The following is a 25,189-nucleotide window of genomic DNA, read 5'->3' as shown; positions in this document are numbered from 1 at the left end:
GAGATAACATATTAGAGAGAAAAGGGTAAGGCAGAAGAATTCAGAAACAGTCACTGCTAATGGTGACCTGCTGCTCTGACTGATTTTTCATTCAACAGTTGTTGGAAACAAGATATAATCTGTCAATTTTGAGCAAGATAGACCAGAATATCTCATGCAACAATCAGCTTTTGTCCTAAAGAGATTTCTCTATTGCCTGAATTATGCCCTTCTCTTGATTATGATATAAGATCCCAAATTAAATTCTTGAGAAAATAGATGAAGCAAAAGGAAGATGTTTTTCTCCAGCGCATTGTTAGGGATGTATTGAAGATTTATTTCAAATATAAGTCTCAGGATGATATATAGGCAGAGACTAGGAATCTAAAAAGTCTGAGAGGGAGAATTGCAAAGTATTTAATTTATATCTGAAACTATTTGGTGCAAACATTAATCTAAAAGAATCACTAAAGATAATTTCCTTAAAATAATTTTCTAGATTAATTTATTCAATTTTCCTTCTTTTGTTCATATTCCCCTGTGAAACTGTTTTGTTTCAGATAAATATATACACCCTTACTCCTAAGAAGTAAATATCTTGAAATGATTTTTATTCTTGAGCATACACACTCAAACAACAAAAGCTAAAATAAACTGAATAAACTCTAATACTCAAAATACTATAAATTGATAAACTCTTTTCTACATTGGCATGTGTATATCAGGAGGACTTGTGAAAGTCACCTTTGCATAATAACTCTACCAGAGAAACTTCAGGACCTGGACTATGCCAATGAAGCCAGGTCAGTGAAAATCACTATTCTTAGTACACTGTATCATAAAGATAGATTTAGTCTTATAATTGATTATAATTTTTAAAAAATAGATGTTTGGATGTCACCTAATAGGTGCTTATTTCTGCCTTTATATTTTTACCCATATTATATCAATCCCCCAATTTTTCATCAATCCATACACCTTCCCTCAGAAATGTCAAAGTTAATTTCTTCCAGAAGATCATCATTCTTTACTCAACTTTTGAGAAATATTAAATATTTATGGAGACATCAGGTATATAATGGGAAACAACACAGACAAGGTTTCAAACCTTGTGAAGCATTTTATTGGGGATGAAATATATTTAACCAAATGCCTATAACCAGACACATTGACATATACTAAGAAATAGTGATAAATGCTGCACTATAAAGGAAATACACAGTATACAGTATATAAATTGTGTAATATGTAGTATATAATGCCAAGTAGGTAGTACATAGTATACATATAGTATATAGTGTGTGGGCTATGATATGTAATATATAGCATATGGTATATAGTATGTTATAGTATATAGCATATAGTAAAAAGTACATAATGTAGTATATAGCATATAACACATAATATATAGAACATAGTATAGGGCAGCTAGATGAACTTCCTGAAAGGCCCAGAGTTAAAGGATACTTGGGAGTTAACTGGGAAAAGGATAGGGAGATAGGGAGAGTCCCGGCCAGAGAAAACAGATTGCAACTGGCTCTGAGATGATAAGGAACATGATTCCTTTGAGAAACCAAAAGATCAACATGGTTAGATCATAAAGAAATACAAAAGGAAGAGTAACTCCAAATAAGGCTTCTCTCTACATCCATCCTGCCACAATCCACCCCCGCACACCCTCCCATGTGCACAATTCCACCTCTACATTTCCAGCAAGAGGCCTGGTGAAGGGAGGCAGAGGGGAACAATTTGTCTCCAAGGACTCTCTTGGAGCACATCACAGAGCAAAGTCTAGCACCATGGCCACAGGCAGGGAGGCCCATGTGATGCCAAGGTGTCAGCCAGAGTTATCTTTCAAAAATCAATCCAATAATGAGGGACTCCACTGCTTAGGCCCCTTCCAAGCCTCCCACGGCACTTAGGATAGAGACCAAAACCCTAACACAGTCCAGACCAACCTGCATGGTCTGGCCCTGACACGGGTCCAGCATGCTGTCATGCAGTCAGATGCTGTCATCTGATAAGGTCTCACTTAGACTTCTGCCTCTGCCATAGGAGGAAATCAACAAGCTTCATGGCAGCAATAACCCTGCCCACTTGGAGATCTGCTATTTTCTTCTCATTCAACCTTTGAGTCATATGATCGATGTGGCCTGATTCCAAGCTTGTGTGCAATTGGAGCCTTCAACTGACAAATGAATTTTGCAAAAAAATAAAACTGAAAGAAGTTTGTGCTACCAAGGAAGTGAATCTAATCCACAAAGCCATTAGTAGCCCAATTTCTTAACATAGCTTTATGACTCCTTAAAGGCAGGAATTATGCTTTATTTATGTATCCCTGATGCTCAGTATCGTGTCTGAGACAAAATAAGCACTCAATAAATGTTTGTGGAATTAATGAATACTTTAAACTATTCAAGGCCACACTGTATTTAAATAATCATATCTTTTCAAGGCATTATTGATTATATAATTTAATCTCCAATTTGGAAATGAGCAAATCAATCTCATTGATTGATGGAAATTAAATGATGCCCCAGGCCACATCCCTACAGAGCAGGTCAGAGATGTGTTGAATCTGACGCTGAGTACAATGATCTCACAGGGCACCGGGCCCTTCATTGCAAGTTTCTTAGTGATGACAGTGAGAGCCAAGCAACCATGGTGACAGCCAAGCCATGGGACAGATAAAGGATGGGCGATCAGGTGACTCAGCTGTTCAACTTTACCAGTGACCACACATTTCTCTGACTTGCTCAGGGTTGTTGGAAAGAGAAAGGGTGGGGGCAGGAGAAGAGACAGCAGCCATGTGTTTATTTTTGATAATTCACTTTGTGAATTATCAGAGACAGGCTTTCCCCTAGCCCTTCCTGCCAGTTGCTTGGAGAACACATCAACCGAATTGCACAATGCCTTCTGAAGCTAAACAAGAACAAATATTTGATGTTGAATGCATATTTCATTGCTTCCTGCCATTAATGTGGATAATCATGTTTATTAAAATAGTCATTTGAGGATGACAGTGTTACGACTACTTGTAAATCATCTTACCTGAGATTCAGAATATAATTTCCTAAGGAAATGACATTATACATTCAGGCCAGTCCAAAAACAGGATGTTGCACAAATATTTGTGGCACGTGTAACGTTCCTGGAACAGAATGAAGTAGCGGTAGTAGGGAAATGAGTATTGCTTCACCATATGCCAATAAAAGGCTGGTGGTGAGTCATAGTGAGATTCCTCAAAGTCAGGCAGTTGGAGGGCTGGTGGTGCACCCAGATCCCAGAGTCAAGAGGGTCTGGAAGCTCTTACGCTAGTGAGAAGGATGGGAAGATTGCAGAAGGTAAGAGAGGTGACTGCTGAAAATGTTTTCTGTTCTCCTTCCCATTTAATTATGTTTCCTCCATTTTCATTGCTACCTAAGTGACTGATTTATTTGCCTGCTCAAGCACCAGTTTCCTCCTATGCTTATTGGAGATAGAACAACTACATGATTGGTTTGCAGTAAGGATTAGAGATAATATAAACAAAGCCCTGAATATAACAACTGCCACTTAGTATGCATCCTATCAATGGTGACTATCACTGCTATTAACACTACCCACCACTACCACTACTACTACTACAATGACAAGTGCAATTATCACTGCCACTCTCACAACCACTATTCCTTTCACAAATAGATAGCTGAATAAATGAGCTGACCCCAGAAAATACAGCTTTATTTTGCTTCCCACAATGGCCTTCCAACATTCTCTTTTGGTTTTCTCCTCCCTTACTCTCGATGACATCCCAACAACATTCCATATTGTTTCAGGTATTAATGAGTGGTATCATTTTTTTAGGTATTAGAGTACAGACTTAAGAAATGAACACTTCTACTTCACAGTTTACAGCTAATCTCCACTCGTACAGGTTTAGATCAGAACTAGGGCTCAAGGGCCTACTGTGGCGATGTCCACTCTTTGACTCCCACCCCATTTTCTCCTGACACAAAAGAACAAGTTCTATTTCTTTCCTACTGCCCACATGTTACTAGAACACATTAAGAAGTGCTGTGGGGAAGGAAGGTGAGGAATGAGAGTGAGTAGTTGGCAATTCTCTCTCACCTCCTTGTTTACTCCCCTCATGTCCTGTTCTCCAAGAGTACAATGCATGCCCTCAACAAACAAACAAACAAAACAAAACAAAACAAAACAATCTAGAAGGATGCATTTGGAGAAAGAATAATAAAAAAATGTGTCTAGCAATGGAAAGGCTGGGGTCACGTGGTCTTCAAGGAGATGGCAGGCTCTGCCATAGTATGAATTCTTGTGCCAATGAAGATTCATATATAAGACATTTGTGTAAACTGATAAATTAAAATGAACAAATACTTATACGGGACCTAGTTGATAGCAGTAAAGAATTGCTAATTTCATTAGAAAAACAACATGTTCATAAAGAAAGCAGTTAAAATAAGCTACAAAAATACATATATTGCAGAATGCCATCATACACTGGAGATTAATTAAGTCCTAGGGGAATTTTTACCAGGGGCTGGAGTTGGTCCAGGGAAAATTTCTATGGAAAATAGGAACTATGGCAGGACATTAAAGATAGAAGGGCTATATTTTCTTTTTAATAGCTTTGAGAAGTGAAAAGAGTACTTAATATAAAGACATTGAAAACAAAAATTATAAAAAAATAAATAAAAGTCAGATTTGATCCTACTACCCAGAGTTAACTACCATTGCTAACAGTTTGAATTTTCTTGTATTGTCTCTCAGCAAACCCATTTACATTTCCACTGATAATCCATTCTCTCAAGATAAAGCTATTTCAAATTTTATACTCTCTCTTCAAATCTACCACCTACCCTCAGACTTCCTCACTCTCAGCTGATGACTTTACTGTTTATTTCACTGTGAAAGCAGAAACAATCAGAAAGAACTTGCTGCTATCTAAGGCCAGCTCTACTTCGGTACTGGATCCCATGCCCTCCTGCCATGAAGGTCTCTGCTCCTATAATTATGTCTTCTAGAAGATATATCTTCCCACTCAGTTTTCCTACAAACACACACACACACACACACACACACACACACACACACACACACACACGCATACACTTCTTTGGTTTCTCATCTCTTCCAGCTGTGATCCTATTTCTTTGAGCCCCTTTGGAAAATTCTTTTAAAAGTTTGTTAAAAGTGCTATCTCTTGTCTCCATAATCCCTTTTATCCATGTCCCGGACTCTTTCGAAGCTGCTCTTGTCAATGAAACATCCACGTTGCCTACCTAATGCTCAGTAGGGCCACATGAAGACCTCCTGGTCCTGTTCTTCCATAAAACAATATTAAAATTTATATGACTGCATTGTTATCAAGACAAATATAATCTGGGCTGCTTTCATTTTTATAATTCATTGTTATTATATTCATGGCTTTTTCCTTCTGATTTTAAACTAATAAATATTAAAATATAGCCTGGGTTCCTAAAAGTATCATGGGCCATAAGCACTGTGCCTCCTGTACCTAATGGATGAACTATCCCTAAAGGTGAGTATTCAGTCCTTACCTTCCTTAGACTCTCAGAAGCATTGTAAATAGTTGATTATCCCCTTTTCTAGAAACCTGTTATCAACTGTCTTCAATGACACTGCACACTTGGTTTTCCTCCCACCTCACTGGTTGCTATATCTGTCTTTTTGGAAGCATGTCCCGTCTTTTCCTGCCCTGGAAACATTGGTGTGCTCCAGGGTGAGTCTAGGGCCCCTTCTCCAGCTGCCTACCCTCAATCATTAGTTGTTCTTGCCCTATCCCATGGCTTTAAAAACTAATAACTCCTAAATTTATAGCTCCAACCACCATTATTCCTCTGAACCTTAGATCATAGATCTTAGCCACCTATCTGATATCTTCACATGAATGCTTCATAGGAATTTTAAACTTAGCATACCTAAAACAGGATCCCCCACCTTGTTCTTCACCACACTAAATGGTGCTGCCGTCCACTCATTGCTCAAGCCAACACCCTTAAAACCTCCCTTGGCTTTCAGCTTTTCCTCATACCCCTGACATAATTCATAGCAAATGTTACCAGCAATCCCTTCAAAATATCTCCAGAATTGTTCCATTGATGGTAATGGAACAGGATGGCACAGAGCCCATTTAATAAAAGAGTGATAATATTCACAGGTTAAAGGATAGTAAGAATAAAAAAATGGCCATATCTTGGGATAAGGGTTGTGCTACCAAGAGAAACAGGGAAGTTGGGGAAGAGTATTCATTCACTCCCAGAAAAATGATGATAATTATCCAAATAAATGTACTGCATTTTGGGAAACACTATGTTATCCAAATCAAAGTATTTCACCCAATAAATGTAAGATGGCCGGGTGTGGTGGCTCACACCTGTAATCCTAGCACTCTGGGAGGCCGAGGCAAGAGGACAGCTTGAGCCCATGAGGTGGAGACCAACCTGAGCAAGAGTGAGACCCCAACCCAACTAAAAATAGAAAAATTAGCCAGGCATTGTGGCATGCACTTGTAGTTCCAGCTACTCGGGAGACGTAGGCAGGAGGGTTGCTTAAGCCCAGGAGTTTAAGGCAGCAGTGAGCTACGACGATGCCACTGAACTCTATCCAGGATGACAGAGATAGACTCTGTCTCAGGGAAAAAAAAAAAAAAGGAAATTGAACCTCACTTTCCCCGCTTTCATATTAAAGAAAAAAAAATTTTTAATTAAAAATAAATAAACGTAAGATGATGTTTATGTGGAATAATGATACAAAATGCAGAGTGTGGATTTTGTAATATGGCAGACAGAAAGCTTCTGAAACAGAAATAGAAGATGAGAAGGTCAGAGTCATGCCCTGGGGCATGCTTATGTGCACAGAATGGTTGAAGTCACAGTCACTAAAATGAGACAGACAAGGATGTCTTAGAAAGGTTGGTAAGAAAGCAAGCTATTGTCATTTAATAGAAGCCAAGAGAAGAGAATCATTTTGAGGAAGAGGTATTTAGTAGAACTTAATGCTACAAAGAGGTTGAGAATGAAGGTCAGTCAATGGCCATTTGATGGGTTAAGGTGTTGGGTGCTACTGACTTGAGCAGTTAAATTTTGGTAATGACGTAGTCTTGGAAGCAGAGCAAGTACATTAAGGATTTTTCTGTGAGAGGCATCAATCAAAGACATTTTTTAGTAAAAAAAAAAATAGAAGAAGAAATAGCACAGCAATGAAAGAAGGAAATTAAGTGAAACAAGTTTTCAAGCTTTGAAATATGAAGCTTTGAGATATGAAGTGTGCAAAAGCTGAAGAGAAGAAACAGGAAACATCAAGAGACAGAAAGAATTGATCCTGTGAGTAGAGTCCTCAGGAGTCTGTCTAAAGAGTAAAATGATGGATGATGCTTGGCAGGAGTTTGCTTTATTTAGACTCATAATTCAATGTTCCTTTCTTGACTCAGAATTAACACAAACTTTCTGATACTGTCTTAGCTGAACTGCAGTGAGAGCCGTGCACACGCTTCGGAAGAGTGTGGATGAAAAGATCAACATTACCCCATCCTCTCACATCTTTAAACATGTTATATTAAACCCACACACCATTTTTAGAGGCAACTATGCCCCCAAACCAGATACCATTAACACTTTACCTATATCACAATGTTTTCTTCTGACTTATTTTCATCACTCTGCAGAGAAAAATTTTTTATAAAAAGATAACTCACAGCTATTGGCTAAGGAGTGACTTCAAATCTTAATGAAAACAAACCCAATGTGAATTACTAAACTAACAGGTTTATTATGTTGTATGTTAAGAGACCTTACAACATTCTATGGCGATTGCCATTAAATTACCAACACAATTCATACTTTGTTATTTAATTTTTTTTCTTTTAGCTTGCATGGATATAATTAGGGCCGCTAATGCATAACATGCAATTTTCATCTCAATTGAGATGAGTGCACAACAAAATCTGTGTTTTGGCAATGAACATTTTTGAGATCACCAGACTGAACAAGAAGAACCAAAGGTAAAATGCACCAAATTATTGGCAAAATTATTTAACTAACCAAAAGACTCTTCTCTTCCTTTCTATCACCTGTATTGCTAAGCTGTTATCAATTACTCTGCAGGCCAAGGCAATTTCACCTTAAATTACACACCAGGGGGAGAAGAGAAAAGCAATAGGAATAGCATGTCCTGAGCAACCGAGTTACAGTCAACTATGAATAAATTAAGTGTCTTCTGAATTACACAAAATGTCTGCACTTGGCTGATAACTACGCAATGATTATTGTACTCCCACTCTTTACCTCGCAGAAAAAAAATCATTTATATCACATCGCTCCCATGTTATAGATTTTCTATTTTGTTGCTATGGAAACCTACCATTTCCTTTCAGTATCTCGTACACATACACAGACACAAAACAAAAATGGAACTACACATTTATAAACACTTCATTACAAACTCCTCCATGCCGACTAAGCAGTGGGTAACTTGGTCCAGGGAGAAAGAACAGCACTAGAGTCTATGTGACTCATGGGTTTAACCAGAAACCACTCAGCACTTTCCCCCACTGCAACTTATGGTTTTCCATGATTGGGAATATTTCCTTGGATAGTCAGCATTTTCTAGAATGAGACTCATTTACTCATTGTGCCCTTATTGTGTACTTATTTCCAGTGATGAGAGAGAGACATTTTTTGTTTACTTTGAGCTACTGGTCCAGATTCTTACAAATTTTGTGACAGGGAATAAGTTGTTAGACTCATGCTTTCAATTAATGCATTGGTGATATGTGAAATATTTTATTTTGTATCAATATTACATATTGGCTTGTGTTTTGGGGCCCTTTATATCACAACAATGCAGTATTATCTTGTGCATAAAAGCTATTCTGATGAAAAGAAACGTTCTGCTTTAGAATGAATTACTAAAATAAAATAGTAAAACAAATTATAAGACACTAATAAGACATAATTAAGAGACTCTCCCTAGCAACATAATCACTCCCCAAGACAATCCCAACTAGGTTATATCCTCCCAGAATCTTCCTGTTAGATCTTTTCAAATGTAAATTGGAGAACTATGAAAACAAGAAAATTTCTTATGGTTTGGAGGCCCTCACTCAAACAACTTAGCACAGTTTTTTAATTGTTCTGCTGTTCATGGACTATTATTTTATATTTTCTTGTTAAACAAAGAAATGCTAAACAATAGCAATAATGAAAAACAAATCCAAATTTCTTTTGAGGATCTGTGAGAAATGGACTGGAAATGAAAGTAGTTAAAATATTCAATTTTTAATTTTTAAAATTTATTTAAATGATCTTCTATTGAAGATTAATCAATAGATTATTTAATTATGATTTATCAAAATGATAAACCACCATGCAGATATTAGTTTTGCAATTAATGTTTAATGACATGAGAAAGTAGTTGTAACATAATTAGATCAAAAAAAGCAATTTCTAAAACAGTATGAATTGCAAGATGTCTTTTGTATGGCTGGAAGAATATACTACAAAAAGTTAGCAGGGACAATTTCTGGGCGTTGGTAGTAATAGTGATTTCTTTTTCTTCTTCATGCTCTTTAGTATTTTCTAAATATTTCAGAACATACCAGTTAGGAAAGTTTTTGGCTGCAGTAATAGAAAGCCCAACAGTGGCTTAAACAAATGTGAGTTTATGTTACTTTATTATTATTATTTTAGGCATTTTTACATATCAAGAAGTTTTAAATAGGCAGTTGTTGGTATTGCATCAGCTGCCTAATAATGATCTTCTTCTTTCAATTTTCCCATTCTTAGCTTTGCCACGTTTTTCCCTTATAGACTTTTTGCCTCATGATCAAAAAAATCGTTGCCTCAGTAACAAGGATCAAGTCTGACTTCAAGGTGGAAAATGGGGACAGAGATAGTCATGCCTATTCCATTTAGCATCTTCACCAAAGCTCCTTTCTGAGGACTAACTCCCAAACTTATTTTTTTCTCATATTTCAGTTGTCAGAACTGGATTACAGGGCTATCCATAGCTGCACAGTGTGTAGAGACAGGCCACCATAAAAGGTTTAGACACAACAAAAGCCATTGCTTACATCTTATGGGAGCAATGCCATCTTGAGCAAAATCAGGATTTTATTAGCAGGAAAGAACATGAGAATGTATACTGAACAGTGTGGTAGGCTGAAAAATGCCCTAACTACCTGTCCTCCACCAAAGATATCCCCGTCTTTATCTCTGGAACCTATGAATGTGACTTTATAAGGTCTTTGAAAATATGAATAGGTTTCCTGGATTATCTGGGTGGGCCCTAAATGCAATCACATGTATCTTTACAATTTTACAAGAGGGAGGCATTGGGCTTACATTAACAGACACACACACACACACACACACACACACACACACACACAAACTAAAATGAAGATAGAGCAGAGAGAAGTTAGAAGTTAGAAGATACTGGCCTGGAGGATTGCAGTGATGTAGTCACAGCCAAGGGATTCCAGCTACACAAAGCAAGGAATACAATTCCCCCTAGAATCTACACAGGGAGTGTAGCCCTGCCAACATTGATTTTGGCTCAATGATACTCATTTTGGATTGTTGGCCTCCATAACTTTGAGAGAATAAATTTCTGTTCCTTTAGGCCACCCAGTTTATGGTAGTTTGTCACAGCAGCCAAAGGAACTTAATACTGATAGGAAACTAACATTTTATGTCTTCCACATAGTCATTTTCTATCTTTCTCTCTCTCTTTATAATATATATGTATGTATCTATGCCCGTAACATACATAACTTCAAAAGTATTATAATACTATATAAATATAATACTACAATAATATAAATATACTACATAAATATTACTTTAAAATAATACATAATTTTTAGAAGAATGTTATTTTGAAAAATTAAATAATTTATAAAGCAAAGAAATAACTCTTCTCATATTTCCATTTCAAGAGAATAATATATTTTCAGTGAGGGGCTGCCTCAAATTTGAACATATCTTTATGTGATCCATAGGCATCTACAACCAATTTCTATTGACTTCTGTAGAAATTGCCTGAATGTTTTCAAAAGTAGATTTAGCTGTACAGTATAAATTGCTGACACCTTACTGGCATTTGATTCAGCATTTTTTCTATTACATTATAACCTTAAAATTGGAGGAAAAAATAATAAGTAAAAACAAATAGATTCATGCTAAGTCCAAAAGATGTAATCGGGGCAGATTTTTAAGACATAATTTAAGGAAATGGGGGGGAAAAATCTGTTCTCGATATTTCTATAGAAACAAGGTTAAAATAGTAATAGTATCTTTAATTTGCCATGGAAAATAAATGAGGGCTGACAGAATATTGGTTTTCACTTCAAAGTCGATTATTAAATTTTTTTCTTTTTTCCCTGCAGAACTCAACATGACATAGGCTATTTTCAGACTATGAGCTCTCCTTCATCAAAGTCAGCACTAGCTGTGAAGACCACCTGCTCCAAGTAATTACCTTAAAGCATACTCTCAGTGTCTCCTGATTCAAATGACCTATTTCTTGGTGAAATAAGACATCTCCTAACTTTGGCTGTGTGAAATATGCTCTACACTTGAAATTACTTATTCACAGGAGACAAATACTCATAGATCAATTCAAAGCACTGATCTCTCTCAGTGGGCCCACTGGAACTCTATTCCCAAGGCACAAGAAGAAAACAATCTGCAGATTACCTGGTAGAAATGACTAGATAGATCTGAAAACCAGCCACATGGAAAATGACAAAATTGTTCTTCTGAAATCCTCATTCAGACAAACCTAAGAAGGGAATTAATTTTCCCTTCTTAAAAATTAATTTTCGCAATTTCATGTATGAAACAAGTAGTCAGACCTTACCTTTAGGAGAGTATGTTGTTTGTCCAAGAGTTGCAATAATTTCATATTCATCAATTAACACTTTTGGCCTGACTCCTGTGCCCAATACAGACACCTATAAATTTGCTTCGACTTTCAAGTTTCAAAAAAATTTTTTTCAATGTATCTCAGTAATCAGACATACAAAACAGTTAGCTTCAGTCCTGATCAACAACAAAACAAAACAAAAGACGGAGGTATACCAAAATCATTTAATCAAAACGCGCATGGAAGGTTTTGTTACCCAGAGTAAGATACTAATTAGCCCAAGAAACAGAGTGTCTTTGAAAGGTCACACCGTGTCCTATTTTTATTCCCGCTAAGACTTTTTCCTAGGTCAGCATTCAAGAAATATGCCAGGGAACACTGGTTCTGTAAGATGGTTCTTGAAAGAAAAGAGTTCCATAGCCAGATTTATTTGGAAAAAATTGCATACCATGTCTCACTTGTGAATTTAAATGAACATTAACATTGTAAAAACTGAAAAAAAAATTTAGATGGGATAAATTTATTTGCATTTAACCCAACATCATACAAACTTATTTGACCCTGCACCATTTTTACAAGTATCTAATCCTCAGGAACAACCGTTTGGCCCCACTGCAGTAGCCTCTTGACTATTCTCTGCTTCAAGCGTTACCTTGCTCCAATTCACTCTCAACTACCAGCAGAATTATCCATCTAAAACATTAATGACACCTCACAACTCTCCTGCCTAAAATAATCCAGTGGCACTAGATTGTGTGACAGGTAATGTCTACACTCCTCAGTAGAACACGGGGTTTTTAGTAATTCTATCTGCAGCTTAGTTTCCCTCCCATCCTTTGCCACTGACTCCTGCTTACCCAGCACGCCTAATACACTGGCATCACCAAATTACTTGAAATATTGAAAAATATCCACTTACACCTGATCTTATCTCATCCTATTCCTGATACTCTCTTCCAAATTTTTGATAGTTCACACACGTACTTCTTGTCAACAGATTTTCTTGATCACTTTCCTCTTTATCCAAGTGAGTGAGTTGTTCTTTACAGTGTTTCCTTATCACTTTGTAAATACCTCTAGAAACATGTGAATTCCACTGAATCTACTGCACTTAGTAAATTGTGATCCTATAAACTTGTGCTAATTCTGTAGGATTAGCTACAACTACAATGTAACTTTTGAGCACATAAAATATGACTAATCCGAACTGAGATATGCTTTACACATAAATTACTGATTTCAAAGATTAAAGAGAAAAAAAGAGAATGAAACATATATTATTAATAATCTAAATATGAATTATATGTTGAAATGATATTTTGGATATATATTGGCTAAATAAATTATGTTCTTAAAAATTAAGTTTGCTTGTTTTGTTTTTTTACTTTTTATGCAACTACCAAAAATTTTAAATTACATATGTGGTGCATTTGTGGACCACGTTATGTTTCTATTAGATAGTGCTGTTCTAGAGGGCTTGCACCCTCTTTTACAATCACAGCACCTGGCTGTCACTTGTAATGAATACTCAGTAAAAGTTTCTTGAACACATAAATAAATTAGCAGCAGTGTTTTTACATTGTCTTATAAAATAGAATTCTTACAGTCCATAAGCCTGACATGAGTCTTAGAGGACAAAAAAAAAAAAAAAACTTCCAAATGAATAATCTCAATATTTAGTGACTATGAATGGTGTCCACAACAACAGCAGGAATGGCACTCCTTTCATGGACAGGAAAGGAAAGGATAGGAAAGGTCCAAGATCATATTGACCTTTATAAATAAAACCTGCACTGTGAACTATCTAAGTTAGGATGCACGTAAAACCACATCACAGCCTCCATAACTTTCTATGAAATGAATGCTATTGGACTCAGATGAGGGCAGAAGAAAGTCTCAGTTGTGAGCAGTCCAAGTCCTTCAGTCATAAAATTTCTTACATGAATCACTTTGAGGGCACAATTCTTGACAAAAATGCAGTAGAGACTCTTCCCTAAGACTGGACAGAAAAGTCAAACCCACATGAGGTTTTGTCTCAGTCGAAACTTCAGGTAAGTTGCTTACTATCTGTGTCTTAGTATGTGACAGAGCTAAAAGCAATAATTCTGAAAAATTCTGTATATATTAATGGGAACAACCTAATGCTAATGATGATCTCAGATATTTTAAACCATATCAAAATTGTTTTCATCGATACATGTGATATGATATTCCTTTTCTTCAGCTAAAAATCCAAATGGTGTCTTCATCTTCAGAAGATTTAATATATGGCAAAATATTTTGTAAACCATTTGCTCTGTTCCTAGATTTTCTCCACGTAGTTTTAAATTTCTGTTAAAGCCATTGATACTGCTTCCAATTAATGTGGGAAGCAAAGAAAGTAAGCCACTATTTACAAAATGGTTTTACTGAAGTTGTTTTTTTTTTTTCTTTGTTTTTAGTTTTTTTTCTCTTTTGTGTTTTTGAGATTTAGTTTTTGTGGTAACTTACTTATGAGATAAATTTTCTGAAAAAAATTAATACTGGTTTATTTCCTTCACTGAACATTAAGTGTTCCTGAAATTGGAAGACCATACGTGGGTAGCCAAACACAGCTCCCATCCTGATTATAAGCATCATGGCTCAGGGAACCAAGGCACAGATGGAGCTTAGCAAGGAAGATGAGTCCCCAATGATAATCAAACTTGCCAGTGGGCTGGTCCATTGGAAAAGATATACAGACATATATACTCAAAAAATCAATATAGACTAACATCTTCTATCGAGATTAATATTCTCCTGATATTCCCATGCATTCTCCTAAATTATGGTCTAATATAAAGAATGGGGAGGGAGGGAGAAAATGAGATTAAATATTATGGAGATTTCCTTTATACATGAAGTTGATCTACAGAGGGCAGCTGGCATCCAGCCAACTACTTGTTTTATGTCTAGATTTGTTTCAATAATGAAGTTATCATCTCAGGTTTATACATTATTAGGATAGAAGAAATGCATGGACATCGTATTAGTTCCCTGTGGCTGCTGTAACAAATTTACAAAAACTCTAGCTTAAAACAGTATAAATTTATTCTTTCACAGTTCTAGAGACCAGGTGTCCAAACTTTGGATTACTGGGTTGAAATCAAGGTGTCAGCAAGGCTGCACACTCTCTGGAGGCTCTAGAGGAGAATCTGTTCTTTACACCGCCGCCCCCCCCCCCCGGCTTCTGTTGGCTGCAGGCATCCCTGGACTTGTGGCCGCGCCACTCCAGTGGCTGCCTCAGTGGTCACATTCCCTCCTCCTCTTCTGTCTGTGAAATCTCCTTCTCCCTTCCTCTTATAAGACACTTGTGACTGAATTTAGAGCTACCCTGATAATCTAGTATAGTCTCCCCATCAAGATCTTTGATGTTATCACATCTGCTAAAACCTTTTATAGCAGTAAAGTAACATTTACAGCTTCTAAGGAATTAAGACCTGCTACCTTTGGGTGGTGGCCATTATTCAGCCTACTATAGACATTAAATATATTTCTTTAAAAATTTGGGGACATTCACTTCCCACCCTCCTAGTCAAAAATCAACCTCTGTGAGAGTTTATCCAAAACCAATTTCTAAAATTTGAATACCTTATAAGCATTTTTAACATTGTTTTAAATTTCTAATACCTTGCTAGTTATGATCATTCAACCAATATTTACTATACTTACGATGTGTCAAGCACTGCTAATATTATAGAATTTCTACAAACTATTTATTCAAGCAAATTGGAATCTTAGTTTTAAAAGTCAAAAGCATAAACTTCCTAACATTAACTGCTTTGTCAGTATTATAGAATATGATAAATAGACATTGGGATAGAAATTAAAGTAAACATATTTTAATTTTATAAATCATGTGTTCAGTTTAAGCCTTAAATTTAAAGCTGAAAGCACTCCCCTTCAATTACATATGTTATATTCCATTGTTAAGTTACAGAACTATAATGTGAAAAGACAAAGCCATAGAAAAGCATTTGTTAAATCTTCCATGTGTTCAATTCCCTAGGATACAATAGATGTTAAAAGGAAGTTTTGCTTAGTCAATATTAGGTGTGGTTAGAGGTATAAAATTCATTCATGTGTTTACTGTGCAAATATTTACTAACTTCTTTACTATGACAGGCACTTCTCTAGGTGCTGGGCTGACAAGAGTGCCCTTGAGAGGCTTGGAGATAAAGGTAGCAGATAGAGGAGGTAGGTAGGAGATAGAGGAACAGATGTTCTACAACAGGGGTTAAGGATCAGGTGCTGGTGGGCATAGTGAAGGGACACTGGACTCAGACCGCACAATAAGGATGATGCAGGTTAAGAATCTGAGAAGGAAGAGCACCTCCAGCAAAGATCTTAAAGACTTGAGCAATTTAAAAGGCCCGAGATAAGGAAAAGAATGTTATTGGAACCCGGAAGTATTTAAACATGGCCGAAACTCAGTGCAGGAGGACTGTTTGGATAAGAGAGAAAGTTGGAGAAATGAACAGCCTCCATTGCACGAAATGCCTGCTGAAGAGAAAGGACATGTCCTGTCTTAAAAAGATTCTTATTCTGTCATGTGGAGAAAAGTTTGGAGGGGCAAGATTAGAAGAATAACAGTGAATTAGAAGATGACATGAGCTATCCAAGAGGAAGGTGAAGCTGAAGACAGAAAGTATGTAAAATAGTTGTTGCATTTGAGGAAGATTAAAAAGTACAGCTGTTCAAGACTTGGTCATTATTAGATGTGATGAGAGTTGGTGAGAAGAGAGGGAACAAGTATGACAGCAAGATTTCAGGTTTTGACAAAGGGGTGGGTGGTTGTTCATTTCTTTGAGGCAGGGAACACAGCAGGAGGGGTAGGCTGGTGGGGAGAGTGGGGAGTGTGGTGTTGAATTCACTATTGCCTTGGAGGTTCCTGTAGGGCCTCGACACAGAGATGCTCCCCAAATGCTGGTGGATACATACATCAGAATTCCCAGAGAGTTCTAGGCTGAATATATCTGTATCTTGATGTTTTAAATCATGGGGAAGCTGTCAGAAATCAATTTCACAAAGCTATATTCATCCTGTGTTCAACAGGGTGGCAAAATGATTTGTTACCTATTACCTCAGGATAGTGTGTCTTAAGTTTTATTCATTAGACATTTGATCCAGGAAAAATATTTTAATATCAGAATTGTGCAAATGGGGTACCATATTCGTGATATAATTAACATTGCCTAAACGTATGCTTTTTCAATTAATGTCAACATGTGGTGGACCTTCACCTTCTGGGATATATTTTGTGGGGGAATTATTTTCAGGGGATTTTAATAAGATAGGTAAGTAATGACAGTTTACATCAAAGCCATATTGTTTCCAATGTGCAACTTGTGTACAATGTTTACAGAATGTATTACATACAAAGAAAATCTTCAATTTCAGAATTTTAAGACCTTTCTCTATATTTTTCTACCTTGCTAATGAATCATTTTACTGAAGGCATTAGTTGTACCTTAAATATTACATTTACATGGCACAAAATAAGGGAAAGTGTACAAGTGATAAAGATGTATATAGACAGCAAAACAAGGATGGCTGGGCACAGTGGCTCATGCCTTTAATCCCAGCACTTTGGGAGGCTGAGGCAGGAGGATCACTTGAGACCAGCCTGAACAACATCATGAGACCCCTGTCTCTACAAAAAATAGAAAAATTCAGCAGACATGGTAGCCCATGCCAAAAAAAAAAAAAAAAAAAAAAGTCAAATATATGCATAGCACTGTCTCTATCTCCAGGGCATACAAGTAGAAGAACACGCAACTCATCTCCCTCCATAATTTCCCTCCTATCTAATTCACTCATTTACCAGGATCACCTTTTGCTTAGATTGTATGACTTTGTAACCCTCTGTTGTCATTCAGATGTTGATAGTGAACCTAAGAGTGATGTCAGTTTTGCTTTTTGCTTTATTTTCTGTGAGAAATGGTTGCTATTACTTGATTTTGGTGGGAATTGTGCTTGTACTTTAGAAAATAATCTGGTATCTCAGAATATACATAGCCATTTTTCTCTGTTTACTATTTAATTCTCCTGTCATCTTCCAAAAAGTGGCATAGGATTGGGATATGAACTGCCATTGAACCACCATGAACCTCTGTGGGCACTGCACACCCAACACTTAGGACAGCTGGTTTACCAAGTGGTAAAGGTTCAGCTTCATTTGTGGTGAGCCAACTTCCCTGACACTCAGCTGTGCCCTTGGCAATGTGCTACTAAACAAGCCCCATGGTTCACCAGGGTGTCTGAGTCAAGGCAACTATGGGCTTTCCCTCTTATTCACCCACGCTGCGAAAAGATCTTGGAAAAAAAAACAAAAAAACAATGGATATAGGAACCCAACACCCATTTTCACTCTTACCAACTCAAGATGGAGCCCCTGTTAAAATAAACATGAGATTATCACTAAAGGCATGAGAGTGCTATTTATTCTGTGTTTCTCATATCAGTTAATTCTTACTCTCTTGGGCTCTCTTTCACCCTCAATCAACTACCATCCAGTAAAAGTTCGGTCAATGCACTGTCACCTCTCAATCCTCTGCTGTCTAGTCTTTTCACCTTGACCCAATTTAGGCACCATTGTTTTTTTAACCAGACTATGGAAATGATAACCAGTGCCTGCTTTCCATTCATCTTTCACTATATAAACACACAAACAACCATAATAATGTCTTCCATGTCTTCCAATGGCCCCAGCTCACTGGCTACTAAATAAAGTTCAATCTTCTCCTAATACCAAGGACTTTCACATAATGTGCCTAACCCATCTTCCTGGCCTTCTCTCATAGTAAGTCTCTCCATGAATCTTGGGGACAAGTCCCTGGACTCCGAATCATTCTCCAAAAGTGTGTATAGAGTTTGCCTGTACTTCTATGTCCTCTGCCTGCAATTCCTTTCCCTGGCTTCTCAGCCTACCAAAAGCCTACTCTTGCTTCAAGATTCAAGTCAAATGGTACTTCCTCCATAAATTCATTCATGACTCATACAGTGGGGATTGGCTTTTGTGTCTCAGCTTCCAAAACCTGTGTTAATATCTCTACAATATATGATATATATATATATATGTACACACATATATACAAATACGTGCATATATGTGTATCATGTATCACATATGTGTCACATGTATATATGATACATGTATGCACATGTATGTATGTATTTATTTTTTAAAAATTAACAGCAGGCCTTTGAATTTTACTAACTTGACATGTCCTATTTTGATTATTTGTGGGTGGTTCTAAAGGTGCGTGACAAGTATTATTGATGGTTTTGTGGAAGCACAGATTCAATCATCCACTGTGGAAAGAATGTGCTGGAATGAGTTTCACAACTGGTTGTGAGCCCAGCTTGTGCCTCAGCATCTCAGAAGCTATGTGTTCTACACAAGGTCACATACAATTTGGGGGGAAATTATATGCTGTAGTAATATTCCTAAATTGTGGTGTAGATATTTTCATTAGCAAATATAAAAAGTAGCTAGTTTTTATTGAGTGTTTAGCATCTGCTAATGACTGCTCTATGCACTTTATGTATACTATAATATTTAATCCTCACAACAATTTTTAAGATAGGTGCTACTGATATATCCAATTTACAGATAAGAAAAGTAAGGAAAAGAAGGCTCAATGGTGTTAATAGCAGAGAGGGGATTAGAACCAAGGCCATATTATTAATGCTTCATAGCTTGCCTCTTTAACCAACATACTCTGCTGTCTACCAGGTGATAAATGTGAACAGTTTACTATAGGTGGTGTTTACAATCTATCTCTATCTTTCTTGGAGACAGAGATCATGTCTCTTGGTTTGTTTACTCTGTAGGGCCCAACATTGTTTCTTGTAAATAGCAGACCCTAGTACTAACAACAGGCTTTATGACTACTAGTAAATAGTAGTTACTCCTGAGTAACAGCTGTTCACTGAAATATTGAATCTCAATAATTCTTTTCAACCCAGAAAAATATCTTATTCATTCATTATTCTTTCTTCTTAAATGCAAGGCTACAAATTCTCATTTGCCTTGGGGATCTTCACTAAAAATAATTTAATACATACTGGAAACATTTAGCTCCTTCATTGCAGCTCTTTAAAATAAGCATTGGCACAGAAATTGCAGCATTAGGAGATATCCTTACTCTACACATTAGGGACCACTTGTCAGAAACACAGTTAAAGTAGATTTGAAACATCTCCAGGCCACTTTGGTCTCTAGTGCTCTGAAGTATTTGAATTTTCACTCTTTGACCCATGGCTGTTTAGATAATTTTGATGTTATGGAAAAATGAAATAATGATTATAGAGTCTGTTCTATAGGAATTTATATCTCCCATTTCTTTGATTCTATACAGGCTCAAATTCCTTAGCATTCAAGTTAAGGCATGAGGGGGTGATGTGACCAAATGCCATAACCAGTGTGCCCTTGATTAAAACACCAGGAAGGTTCAAGGATATGTCAGAAGTTGCAAGGAAATAATTATTAAAAAGATTCTAATGAAATAAACATGGGACATGGAAACCACAATCCAATAACAGAAATGCTGCTACTAAATGTAGCCTACTTATTTTTCTTTTAAAACAAACTGCAAATTTATTGCCCCTGGTTTTAAATTATCTACTTCATTAGGTTAAGAAATTGCTTTTTCATTGCTAGCAAGTAGCTTTTCATCAGGAATAGTGTGTCCAACTGCCAAAATGTCAAGGCTTAAATACTTAAACTGTATCTATTGGAGGAAGAAAAATTACATAAGGTTAGAAGCTTCTAGTGGCTCAAAGATCACTCAGGGTTTTACATAGGTAGCTCAACAAATATCTCACTGGACAACATCAATATTTATTGGCTGGAAGCTATTCTCTGTGGAAGGCAAATGGAATGGAAATGATGGATTGTGCTTTTCTACATGGAAATGGACAACTTGGCACATTTTTTTTAATTACTCAGCCGCCAACCATTTTTAGTATTAATAAATTATGTTAAATATTCTCTGAGTTACAGGTAGATCCTTAATATCTTTGAGCTGAACAGTGCAAAGGAAGACCTCTTCTTCAAGCCAGGGCATGGATGTTAGGGTGGAACTGCAAACCTGATAAGTGGTTCTCAGATAAAATTCCGGGGTCCTTGTTGGCCTGCATGGACCTACCCAGCCTTGCTACAAAAGGAAGCAAATTTGACTGTGATGGGGAAGATGGGCCCTGCACATTGAAACTAACAATCTAAAATAGATCTATATGTCGTAAAATCAAGACCTTCGTAATGATATTTTTGACATTTTTGTTCTTATTTTTGCATTTCCAAAATTAGGGGCTCATGGAGAGTTTTTACTAATTATAAATTTATCTTCTAAAATTTAGAAGAAATTTCTTATATGTCCTTTTGCCTTACACATAGGATTCAACAGTCTCTATCTTAGAAAATGTTTAATCTTGGAAAATACATTGCTCTTAATACAAGCCATGTATAAGCACGGTGGTTATTCAGATTGGCATTTACATCACTTCTCTGAAGTTAACTGCTCAGGTGTGCTACAGGCTTGATTTTTCAAGGAGCTAGTACAAATGTTCACTTCAAGAATGGGTGATGTTAATGAGATGATTGTGACAAATACGGTCTCCTTGAATCCTATTCTTAAAGGCAGGGAAAAAAAAAAAAAAAACCTTGTCTTCTATATGCATTTTTGAGATCTTACCCAATTGGCATATGACTATAATGTGAATTTGAAGAGGCCACCCAAAATTTGGCTTTGGGACCAAGCTAAGAGGAGCCTGTAAACCTTTGCTTTGCATTGGGGAAATGGCAAAAATAACTAGCAGAATATCCTTATTTCCTCAAGAAAACAACACAACAAAAAAGAAGCATAGTGGGTAATCCTCTTACAGTTTAGGGCCTAGATTTGGAAAAAGTTAATGAAAGAAAAATAGGCCTCCTGTCTTTAAATACTGTCATATGACAAACAAATGAAAACAGTATCTGTCCCCAATGAAAACTCAGGATGACAGACACAAAACAGAGGTGACGTCGAGCCTCATAAGAACAGTCTCATGTTCCACAGTCTAATTCTTAACCTGTCAAACAAACTATTATAAGAAAGTAATTAGATATGTTATTAAGAGATGAGTAGTGGCTTTCCCCCCTTATATGGTTTATAGTCAGCTGTAGTTGAATTTATGCCTAAAACCTCTAATTGCTTTCTTTATGGTGAAAGAAGAATGATTTTTATAAGGACGTTTTTATTAGAGAGTCTTCACTGACCAGATGTTACATAAAGGCACTGTTTCTTAAAGCGTGTTTTGTTCCCTCAGGCATGCACGTACACACAAGAATCACCTGGGAGTTATTGAGAATGACACTCCTGGATCCTGGTGCCAGAAAGTCTTAATTGAGTAGGAGCAGTGGTGCCCAGGGGTGGCTTCAGTGGGGCTTTTAGTCCTCATTATCCGTATCACTTTCCTGTGTCTCTTCAAATCGGACCATCATAATTAATTCAAAGCACAAATCTTGTATACATTTTGAAATTTGAAACATTAGAAAGCTTTGCCATTTTTATTAAAATGAAACAGAGAACCTTAGAAAGAGCAGTGTGCATCCTATGCAAACTCAGCTTAGAGATCCTTTGCTAGTGCTGTCCCTTCTTCGCCCTCGCCTTCTAACCAGGTCGTTGAGCCCCTGCCCCTCCTACACAGAAATTCTAGAGCAGCCTCTGTAAGCAGGGTGCAGATATCCACGTTTTAAAGAAGCACTCCAGGCAATTCTGAGGCCGAGTCTGCTATGCATTCTAACACTTTATCAGTTCTCTGGTAGACACCTGCTGAGTATAAAGTGTTGGAAAACACAGTTGCGGTTTAGTTTATGAAAATAAGATTTAAAAAAAAGCCCGAATTTAATAGCAGCTTTTTTTTTTTTTTTTTAACCCCCTAGATCAGAGCCTGGTACTAACAGTGCTAAGATGCTTGGAGAAATGCTATGGGACCAACCATTATACTAAACAACTCGTCACCTCTAAAGGAAAAAAAGAAATACATGCTTTTGTCCTTGGCCTGACAGCTGCACCATCTACATATTAACAAAGGCAAAATATTTATTGTGTAAGAAATACACTGAAAGAAAGATACTGCTTGGATAATATTAAAAAGGTACAGATTTCTCAATAAGGATATTTTTACAGACCCAGAGATCGTGTAATTCCTTATCTCTACCATTGCCTTCCTGAGCACCTTCAGCAGCTGGTCCTGAAATCATTCATTCTATGCATTCTTGGCTAAACATAAGAGAGATTTGTGGCTGTCCCATCAGGTCAGTGTTTCCTTTGCCCAATGGTGTATCTGTTGAGGGCGGCCAACAGCTAGCTGTTTGCTGTCCTATATAGCTGTCCTTTTTGTGTAATCTCATGCTCTGGAACTCATCCTTTCTGGCCTAAACCAGTCCCCAGCCCCATGCCTTCACTGGGAAGCTACCATCTATCCACGGTCCACATGGAGTCTCGGTTACTCAGAATGGTTTCATGAAGGTATCACTGTGCCTTCTCATCCCACCACCCTGCTTTAAAGACAGCCTTGAAACCCAGCCAGGCTCCTGCTCCTTTGAGCCCTGCTTAAAGATAAGTTGCCCAGAATCAGGACATCGCTGTGAACTTAAATATTCTGGAAGACCCTGACTTTCGGAATTTGACTCCTACCCAGTTGGAAGCCCAAAGTCACTAAGTTCTTTGGACACCCTAATTTAAGAATGTCCAGCCCCACAGCAAGAGGAGCTCCACCAATTCCGCCTTACCCATTTCTAATCCACTTCCTCTTCCTCACTGATCTACTCTTGAAGCCTCAGTACTTCTTGCTGCCAAATTTGCAAGACTTACAGTAACATGTACAGACCACTTACATTTTCCTCTTTCTCCTTAGCCTGGGGAATTTGTTTTTAGTTATCATATTGTAAACTACATAGTTGTTAATAATATAAAAATATGTGTTGATTAATTAAATGGGGACATTCTACTATTCTGAATATGACTGTTAAATTTAAACCAAGAATTTCACAAACATCTTTTTTTCCTCCTTCTTTCGCTGCCACACTCATTTGATATTAATTCAGTTTTATCCAGAGGAACTTCAGATGTATTAAACTGGAGTTGTGGGTCCTATGTTTTAGGATGTTTTAAGGGCTTAGTATTCATAAGCCCTTCAAAGAGCAATTTAAATAATTTCTCTTAAGAAAACAGGCAATTTCATGAACAATTTTCACTGCCTCCAACTCTAAAACATAATAAATTTTGAAATAAAAACAATTATGAAACAAGCTTCATACTTTATACTTTTAAAATTTGTTCATTTTCTTTGATAAGTACATATTACAAGATTATATTAAATAGAAACACATACACTGCAGAAATCATTCCCATCAATTCTTGCCAATAAGATTTTTAAATATTAATAGTGTTTGAAAGGTAATACATTCACACAGTGATAATTTGACATGCACAAATGCTTGTGAAAATTGCATCTTTCCTATTCCTGATTTCTAGCCATCCACCAATTCTCTTTGAAGGTTACCAGTGTTAATAGTTTCTTGTATATCTCTCCAGAGATTTTTCTATTCACTTGGAAGCACATATGTTTCTTCCAGATTATTGCAGAGATAACTTATGCATATATAATACATCTGTATACACTTACTACATACATACTATATGTATATGTAACATTATTCTGCACCTTGCTTTTTTTCATTAACCACACATAAAGCTGTCTCATTGTGTTTAAAGGCCACATGATATTCTATGGTGCACAATAACTTCTTTAACCCATTCACAACTTGAACTTCCTTACTGATGGGCATTCAGGTGGTTTTCAATCTTTAGCAATGGATAGCCTTATATATATTGTTCACAGATGTGTGAATACACTTATAGGATACATTTTTAGAAGTAGAAATCACAGTGTCAATTATACATTTTATATTTTAGTAGAGAATAATTATCATCAGTAATGCTTGAGAGTACATTTTACATTTTTCTCCAAATCTTAAAGAAAATTGTTCTTTAAATCTTTTCAGATCACACGAGTGAAACAGTATCTCATTGTAGTTTTGACTTGCATTCCATTTATTAGGAACGAGATTACATATTTCATATGTTCAATAGCCATTTGTATTTTCTTTTATAAATAAACCTTTAATTTTAAAATAGGTTTACTTATACAGAAAGTTGCAAAGATAGTACTGTCTTTCCATATACCCCATACCTGCTTTCTCAGGTACCTTTGTCAAAATTAATGAGGCAATATTGATACAAAATTATTAACT

At 36.6% G+C, this 25,189-nt stretch overlaps 1 protein-coding gene and 1 long non-coding RNA gene across 5 annotated transcripts in view; one reads left to right on the top strand and one right to left on the bottom strand.

Annotated features, from left to right (window-relative positions):
* Positions 1-25,189, bottom strand: part of PLXDC2 (plexin domain containing 2) — a 374,582-nt gene that overhangs the window by 123,771 nt on the left and 225,622 nt on the right. The window lies entirely within an intron of this gene.
* On the top strand, positions 3,229-13,134 carry LOC123625840. The gene is made up of 3 exons (XR_006730665.1): positions 3,229-3,323; positions 7,869-8,002; positions 11,390-13,134. It is a non-coding gene; the product is annotated as an uncharacterized LOC123625840 (long non-coding RNA).

Source organism: Lemur catta, chromosome 1 (assembly GCF_020740605.2).
Source record: "Lemur catta isolate mLemCat1 chromosome 1, mLemCat1.pri, whole genome shotgun sequence".
Lineage (NCBI taxonomy): Eukaryota > Metazoa > Chordata > Mammalia > Primates > Lemuridae > Lemur > Lemur catta.
This window is presented reverse-complemented; position numbering and strand designations above follow the sequence as displayed.